The sequence below is a fragment of the Triticum urartu genome, chromosome 7A (assembly GCF_056163025.1).
Source record: "Triticum urartu cultivar PI428250 chromosome 7A, HENAU_Tu73, whole genome shotgun sequence".
NCBI classification, from domain to species: Eukaryota; Viridiplantae; Streptophyta; class Magnoliopsida; order Poales; family Poaceae; genus Triticum; species Triticum urartu.
The window spans coordinates 710,751,559-710,760,645 of NC_141879.1; the positions used below are offsets into that span (position 1 = coordinate 710,751,559).

Genomic DNA, 9,087 nt, shown 5'->3' on the forward strand with positions numbered 1-9,087 from the left:
GGGCGGAGCAGGGTCGGAGCGCGGACGAGGCCGTGGCGCACGGGAGGAGGGGAAGGAGGATAGGGGGGTGGATCCTCACAGGGGAGCTGCAGGGGGAAGGCAATGGGCTCGGGGAGGTGGCGGCAGCGTCGCCGGCGATGAGGGCGGCGGAGGGCGGCGCCGTTCGGGGGAGGTGCCGGCGTTGGGGCCGAGCGGTTCCGGGCTCGGGGCGGTCCGGCGATGTGGCTGGTGGTGCTCCGGCAGTCGACTGCGTCTTGGTGGTGGCGGCGTTGTCCAGGGGCGATGGGCGACGCGGGAGGCGCGACGAGCGGGCCGATCTCGCAAGGGAGAGGCACGGAAGGTCCGGCGACGGCAGTGGTCACCGGGGCGCCGGCGAGGTGGCGTGCGGCATCGGCGTTGGCGGGTCGGGGGCGCGGTTGCCCCGATCCAGACGGGGGAGGGGAGCGAGGGAAGTGGGGGATCGAGGGGGGGAGTGGGAGAGATGGGGATAGGGTTCGGTAGGTGGTGGGGATAAGGTGAGTGGGGGTGGGCTGGCCGGTTGGGCCTTGTCTTGCTGGGCCGAAGCCCGGGGGCAGGGGGTTTTCTCTTTCTTTTTTTTGTATTTTCTTTTCTTTTATTTATTTCCTTTTCTGTTTTGGCTAATTGTTTGGGCACCAAATGAGTTTTGTAAAATATGAGAGTTGGCCCAAAATTCACAACACAATATATCCTACCACCAAAAACTAGTTTGGGGTAATTATCATTTCATATTTATTTTTTATTAATAAAAAGTTTAGTAAATAATGTTTTCAGCCACTGTTTGAGGTTGTTTAAGTCACTTATCAAATTTCAATAATGTTGTTTACAATTTTATCATAGCCTCTGATTTATCTACTATTTATTGAACATTTTAGTTTTAATATTTGAAAAACTTTTATTGTTTGCTTGATTTTGATTTTGAATTTGAATCGGTTTCGAACTAACGCGAGATTACTAACAGTAATCAAAATGACGTGGCATCGTTAACGTGGGATTACTGTAGCCTAATTATCCGGGCGTCACAATGACGTAGGGTAACAGGTTAAGTAAACGATTAAGTAGAAAAATTAACCTGAATGTGGTGGCATGCAAAAGAGTTGATCAGTGAGAATCTTGTGTGGATAAGCAAGCCATAATTTACCATGAAGAAACTGAGTTTCTGACATAGAAATAGAAGAAATGAGTTGCCGAAATATAGATCTAACCAAGTCTACAAAGAAAAGATATGAGTAAATATAGACACTAAAATTCGAAGCCTTCACCTTACTTTGTCAAATTCATAGGAAAAGAAGAATCAATTGAGTATTGATAGTAATAATGCCATATCCTCTGACATTTTATAATCACCTCACCTCGACCAAAAATATTATACTCGTATGCAAATAAAGAACTCAAAGGCAGCAATTTAAACTTAGCAGTCAGATAACTAATACCCATGTGATATTCTCAAAATATATCGGATCAACATCACTTAAAAAGCAAAGACTGTACAGTAGAAAACAGTAAAAAAAATGACCAAAGTGTTCTCCTTAAAAAAAAGAACCAAAGTTCAATCCTAGCCAGCCATACGTGGATCAACATGTATAGGAATTTTTAACATAAGGGCACTGACAGCGTTGAGTCGTTATACTCCCTGATCCATGTGCAAAATAGAAATCCAAATCAGCAGAAAGTACAGAACATCAAAGACAAAGGGAATGGAATGATATGTACCAGCAGAAAAGCCATGGGGAAGTATTCCTGAATCCTTTTCTCTGCCGATCCATCATCGTCACCCCTCCTCCCATCATCTCCACCACTCACACGACAAACTGATGCCCAACATGACCACAGTAGCGAAGTCTATATAGCCACCTGCTGACCTGCAAGCAAGCAAGCAGTACGAACAAACAAGAGTGAGCATGGACTCTAGAGTGGCAAGAACATGCGCGCATGTAGCAAGCAGATACAGACACGGATCAGAGTTTGCCAATTACAAATGGCCAAACTGATGGATCGAGAGGCCTCGTGACTACAATTGATCAGCCGAAAACTAAAACTAACGGGGTCTTGGTTGGATGTATGTGAAGAGGAGGTGGAAAGTAAAATTGATCGTACCTCCTATCTATCACTCGGTTTCTGGTTTCTCTACTTTCTTGCTGTCAAGTGCCAACGATCCATCCCCTGGCAGTTGAGACCACCCCCATGGCTGCACCGGTCTGAGAGTGCCCCATGACGCCGCCGTCCGAGAGCAGGATTTATTGGCGGCGAGTGGGGATCGCTGCCCCTTCGATGACTGCATCCTCGCCTCCCTTCAAAGCCAGGATTCATAGGCGGCGAGTGGGGATCGCTGCCCCATCGATGTCCGCATCCTTGCCTTCCTCCCGAGCCGGACCCCTCGCGCCGTCGCGCGCCTCGCCTCCCTTCCGCGCCGGATCGATTCCCACGCGCGCATCGGCTGGATAGAAGCGGACCGCGTCGCCTCATCCTGTCTGTATGGAGCGCCTAGCCTGGATCACGAACAGTTTTTTTATTAGCGTTTTTCGTACGAGTCAAGCGGGTCAGCAGCAGCAGCAGCAGCCCAATAAAGCCCAATCAACCACAGGCCATGAAAAGGGCCGCGAGAGTAGCAGCCCCTTTAGGACAGCCCGGCCAGGTCGCGGAAACGGCAGCTGAAACTTAGATCTGACGGCCACAAACAATCTCAACGTGAAATCTGACGGCCGAAATCACTGGAGACGTAAGAGAGCTCGGTTTAGGTGCGGTTATACTGTTCTAAAATGTTCCTTAACGACATGTTGCACCCATATACTTTGGTACGGCCAAAATACGCCAGGGGCTTTAGTACCCCTCAATATGGTGTGAGAAGTCCGAACACTTTAACAAGTGCGGCACCCCGAACTTATAGCATTATATGCATCGGCTCCGAATCATGTCTTGGGTCAATAGTTGGGTTTGCCCGGCTCCTATGTTTTGGTGCCTTACGTTCCGCTATGTCGGCTAAGATAGCACTAGGAGAACTACTGCGATTGTGCCCCAGTTGAGCTGGGTCGAGCACCTCAGTAGAGAAAGCTAAAACTGACTGTCATGATGAAACGAGAGCTGGTCGCTTTTCGAGAGGTTTTTCGAGTCCCTAAAGACTTATGCCGCTTAGAGCGAGGAGTCGGCTCTGTCCGGCCAAGGCGTGGATAGCGCCCCGAACTCGGTCTTCCGAATACCAGCGGCTTCGCCGAAATTTAAAATTATAGAATTCTATGGCTAAGTCAGAGTGTTCACGCATTATAGTCCGATTGCCTTGTTCGTTGTGCTGAGCGCCTCCCTCGAAGGACCCAAACATGGGGAAAAGAGCGCTCAGGTTTATCCCCAAACACCCCAGCAGTAGCGGCACGGGGGCAGAAACCGACAACTCGCCATCTCTCAGAATTGATAAACAGCCGCACAGAAGGTAATATTTTAAATTCCAACAGCATTGCTTAGCGCATATGAAGCACAGGACAAAACGAGCGAGTTTTACTCAAAAATTACATCCCTGGAACATTCGTCCGCCATAAGGCGGGCACCCTTCAGAACATCCTTATAATAATTCTCAGGCTTGGGATGCTCTTTCCCCGGCGGTGGCCCGTCCTTCACAAGCTTCTCAGCATCCAGCTTGCCCCAGTGCACCTTAGCATGGGCAAGGGCCCTACGGGCACCTTCAATGCAGACAGAGCGCTTGATGACTTCGAGCCTTGGACAGGCCCCCACCAGCCGCCACACCAGCCTGAAATAGCTCCCAGGCAGAGCCTCTCCAGGCCACAGCCGAACTATGAGGCCCTTCATGGCCTATTCGGCCGCCTTGTGGAGCTCGACCAGTTGCTTCAGCTAGTCGCTCAGGGGCATGGGGTGTCCGGCCTCAACATACTGAGACCAGAACACCTTCTCTGTCGAGCTGTCCTCCTTGGCTCGATAGAATGCGGCGGCATCGGACACATTACGGGGAAGATCTGCGAATGCTCCTGGAGAGCTCCGGATTCGGGTAAGTAACAAGTAACTCACGTTTATGTGTTTGCTTTGCATAAAGAATGCCTTACCCGCTGCTATCTTTTTCACCGCATCCAACTCCTGGAGGGTCTTCTGGGATTCGGCCTTGGCAGACTTGGCATTTTCAATAGCCACCGCGAGCTCGGACGCTCGCGTCTTTGAGTCAAACTCCAAACTCTCATGTTTTTTCATAAGAGCCTAGAGCTCTTGCCGCACCTTGCCAACCTGGGCCTCATACTTCTCCCGCTCGGTGCACTCCGTGGCCGCCCTCTTCTCGGCCTCGAACAGCGCTTGCTTAAGGGTCGCCACCTCAGACGTGGCCCCTACAATAGCCACGATAATCCTGTCATTTTTTGCACTTGGACTTTTTTATATATATTTAAACAAGGTATTTCTTACCTTCCTTGTCCTCGAGCTGCTTCTTGGCACGCCCGAGCTCTTGCTCGGACTGCTCGAGGTTCTGCTTTAGCGTGTCCACTTTCGCAGTCAGTGCGGCAGACGCCAGCAAAGAAGCCTGCATACGCATATTGACTCCTTTTTGTTAGACTCCTGCGAAATTTATTTGATCCTCTATTCGGCTTTTCTTCCCGAATGCCAAGCAGAGCATCAGGGGCTACTGTCTATGCGGTAATATTATTTACACATTCTTTACTTACCTCAAAGCCTATTAAAAGGTTAGCACAAGCTTCAGTCAGTCCGCTCTTGGCGGACTGAACCTTCTGGACCACCGCACTCATAATGGTGCGGTGCTCCTCGTCGATGGAGGCGCCCTTGAGCACCTCCAACAGATTGTTCGGCGCCTCCGGTTGGACGGGGGTCACTGGCACGGTGGGCTTGCTCCTCTTGGAAGGAGGTCTCCCGCCGGACTCTGGAACCTTTGAAGGTTCCGGAGCGGTGTCCGGCCTAGAGCCGGACTTGGAGCCCTGAGGGGTTTTATCCCCTTTACTCCTGGAGTCCGGGAGGTCGCCTTGCGGCGCCTCCAGGACCACCTCCTCCTGGCTTGGAACCTATTGGGACAACACTTCGGCGTCGTTCGTAGGGCGGGGGGAGGTAGCCGTCGGAAGCGAATTCACATCCGACGAGTCCAGTGAACCGCTCGACGACGCGTCGAGCCGGTCTTTGGGTGGGCTACATAATCATATTCGACATAAGGGAAAGCTGTGCAATAAAGGAATACTATGAATTACTCTGGTATCCGGATACTTACGATTTCGCCAGGGGCTTGGCCCTGAGCGGCCACTCCTCTTCGCCGTCGTCGGCGTTGGTGGAGTAGTCCGGAGGAAGGGTTTTCCCCTTCTTGGACCCTTCGGCCTCCCCAGTGAGGGCGGCCTCCCTTTTCTTCTCTCCCCCCGCTGGAGGGGGAGAGGTCTCTTCTTCCTCCTCCTCGTCTCCACGAGAGGAATGCGCCTTGAAGCCGTCGGATGATGAACCCAACACCTCCTGGCGCCGGGCACTTTTTCGAGTCCCCGTGGCCTTCTTCGTGGCCTTCTTCTTCGGCACCACATAGGGTGCTGGAACCAGCAGCTTCGCCAAGTGGGCATCGGCTGGGTCTTCGGGCAAAGGAGCCGGAAAGTCGATCTGTCCGGACTTCGCCTGCCAATCGTGTCAAAGGTAAGGGAGCTTAGATCCCGCATAGAGTTAAACTATGAAAAACTAATACCCTGTAAAAGGTACAAACAACTTACCGCGCTAGCATGACGCTACGCGCTGAATCCGCGATCCTCGGTAGCGGATGCGGGAGCCTCGGCGCCCTTGAAAAGCACCTTCCAGGCATCTTCGTACGTCGTGTCGAAGAGCCTGCTCAGAGTTCGGTGCTGTGCCGGGTTGAACTCCCACAGATTGAAGGCCCGTTGTTGACACGGGAGGATCCGGCGGATGAGCATAACCTGGACTACGTTGACAAGCTTGAGCTGCTTGTTCACCAGGGTTTGGATGCATGTTTGCAGTCCAGTCACCTCTCCTTTGCTGCCCCACGACAGGCCCGTCTCTTTCCAGGACGTGAGCCGCGTTGGGGGTGCGGACCGGAACTCGGGGGCTACGACCCAGTCAGGGTCGCGCGGCTCGGTGATGTAAAACCACCCCGATTGCCACCCCTTCAGGGTCTCCACAAAGGAGCCCTCAAGCCATAAGACATTGGGCATCTTGCCCACCATGGCGCCTCCGCACTCCGCCTGGTTGCCACGCACCACCTTCAGTTTGACATTGAAAGTCTTGAGCCATAGGCCGAAATGGGGGCGGATGCGGAGGAAAGCCTCGCACACGACGATAAATGCCGAGATGTTGAGGATGAAGTTTGGGGCCAGATCATGGAAATCCAGGCCGTAGTAGAACATGAGTCCCCGGACGAATGGGTGGATAGGAAAGCCCAGTCCGCGGAGGAAGTGGGAAAGGAACACTACCCTCTCATGGGGCCTTGGGGTGGGGAGGAGCTGCCCCTCTTCGGGAAGCCGGTACGTGATGTCGTTAGACAAGTATCTGGCCTTCCTCAGTTTTTTGATGTGTCCCTCCGTGACGGAGGAGACCATCCACTTGCCTCCCGCTCCGAACATGGCTGGAGAAGGTTGAGGTGGGGAGTGCGGACTTGGGCGCTGGAGCTCGAGTGCGCGAAAATGGATAGGCAAAGGAGGAAGAAGGCGTAGGTGAAAAGGTGGATCCTTATGTTGGGGAACGTAGTAATTTCAAAAATTTCCTACGCACACGCAAGATCATGGTGATGCATAGCAACGAGAGGGGAGAGTGTGATCTACATACCTACTAGATCGACAACGGAAGCGTTTGGTTGATGTAGTCGTACGTCTTCACGATCCGACCGATCAAGCACCGAAACTACGGCACCTCCGAGTTCTAGCACACGTTCAGCTCGATGACGATCCCCGGACTCCGATCCAGCAAAGTGTCGGGGAAGAGTTCCGTCAGCACGACGGCATGGTGACGATCTTGATGTACTACTGCAGCAGGGCTTCGCCTAAACTCCACTACAATATTATCGAGGATTATGGTGGAAGGGGGCACCGCACACGGTTAAGAATATGATCACATGGATCAACTTGTGTGTCTTAGGGTGCCCCTGCCTCAGTATATAAAGGACCAAAGGGGCGGAGGCCGGCCGGCCACATAGGGCACGCCAGGAGAGTCCTACTCCCTCTGGGAGTAGGATTCCCCCCCCTCCAATCCTAGTTGGAGTAGGACTTGCGGAGGGGGGAAAAGAGAGAGAGGGGCCGGCCCCCTCTCCTTGTCCAATTCGGACCAAGGGAGGGGAGGGGCGCGCGGCCCACTATGGGCTGCCTCTTCTCTATTCCACCAAGGCCCATAAAGGCCCATCTAGCTCCCCGGGGGGGTTCCGGTAACCTCCCGGTACTCCGGTAAAATCCCGATTTCACCCGGAACACTTCCGATATCCAAACATAGGCTTCCAATATATCAATCTTTATGTCTCGACCATTTCGAGACTCCTCGTCATGTCCGTGATCACATCCGGGACTCCGAACAACCTTCGGCACATCAAAATGCATAAACTCATAATATAACTATCATTGTAACCTTAAGCGTGCGGACCCTACGGGTTCGAGAACAATGTAGACATGACCGAGACATGTCTCCGGTCAATAACCAACAGCGGGACCTGGATGCCCATATTGGCTCCTACATATTCTACGAAGATCTTTATCGGTCAGACCATATAACAACATACGTTGTTCCCTTTGTCATCGGTATGTTACTTGCCCGAGATTCGATCGTCGGTATTCCAAATACCTAGTTCAATCCCGTTACTGGCAAGTCTCTTTACTCGTTCTGTAATACATCATCCCGCAACTAACTCATTAGTTGTAATGCTTGCAAGGCTTAAGTGATGTGCATTACCGAGAGGGCCCAGAGATACCTCTCCGACAATCGGAGTGACAAATCCTAATCTCGAAATACGCCAACCCAACATTTACCTTTGGAGACACCTGTAGAGCTCCTTTATAATCACCCAGTTACGTTGTGACGTTTGGTAGCACACAAAGTGTTCCTCCAGTAAACGGGAGTTGCATAATCTCATAATCATAGGAACATGTATAAGTCATGAAGAAAGCAATAGCAACAAACTAAACGATCAAGTGCTAAGCTAACGGAATGGGTCAAGTCAATCACATCATTCTCCTAATGATGTGATCCCGTTAATCAAATGACAACTCATGTCTATGGTTAGGAAACATAACCATCTTTGATCAACGAGCTAGTTAAGTAAGGCATACTAGTGACACTCTGTTTGTCTATGTATTCACACATGTATTATGTTTCCGGTTAATACAATTCTAGCATGAATAATAAACAATTATCATGATATAAGGAAATAAATAATAACTTTATTATTGCCTCTAGGGCATGTTTCCTTCAGTCTCCCACTTGCACTAGAGTCAATAATCTAGTTCACATCGCCATGTGATTTAACATCAATAGTTCCTTCGAGACTCCTCGTCATGTCCGTGATCACATCCGGGACACCGAACAACCTTCAGTACATCAAAACCCAGAGATACCTCTCCGACAATCGTAGTGACAAATCCTAATCTCGAAATACGCCAACCCAACATCTACCTTTGGAGACACCTGTAATGCTCCTTTATAATCACCCAGTTACGTTGTGACGTTTGGTAGCACCCAAAGTGTTCCTCCGATAAACGGGAGTTGCATAATCTCATAGTTATAGGAACATGTATAAGTCATGAAGAAAGCAATAGCAACATACTAAACGATCGGGTGCTAAGCTAATGGAATGGGTCATGTCAATCAGATCATTCACTTAATGATGTGATCCCGTTAATCAAATAACAACCACTTGTTCATGGTTAGGAAACATAACCATCTTTGATTAACGAGCTAGTCAAGTAGAGGCATACTAGTGACACTTTGTTTGTCTATGTATTCACACATGTATTATGTTTCCGGTTAATACAATTCTAGCATGAACAATAAACATTTATCATGATTATAAGGAAATAAATAATAACTTTATTATTGCCTCTAGGGCATATTTCCTTCAGTCTCCCACTTGCACTAGAGTCAATAATCTAGATTACACAGTAA

The 9,087-nt window shown here is 50.4% G+C and overlaps 1 long non-coding RNA gene across 1 annotated transcript; it reads right to left on the reverse strand.

Moving 5' to 3' along the window:
- Positions 1 to 1,343: 1,343 nt before the first annotated feature.
- LOC125523493 (uncharacterized) lies at positions 1,344 to 2,484 on the reverse strand. Its single transcript, XR_007290249.2, has 3 exons — positions 2,116 to 2,484; positions 1,732 to 1,880; positions 1,344 to 1,651 (listed from the first exon to the last, which is right to left on the reverse strand). It is a non-coding gene; the product is annotated as an uncharacterized LOC125523493 (long non-coding RNA).
- Between the last annotated feature and the right edge of the window lie 6,603 nt (positions 2,485 to 9,087).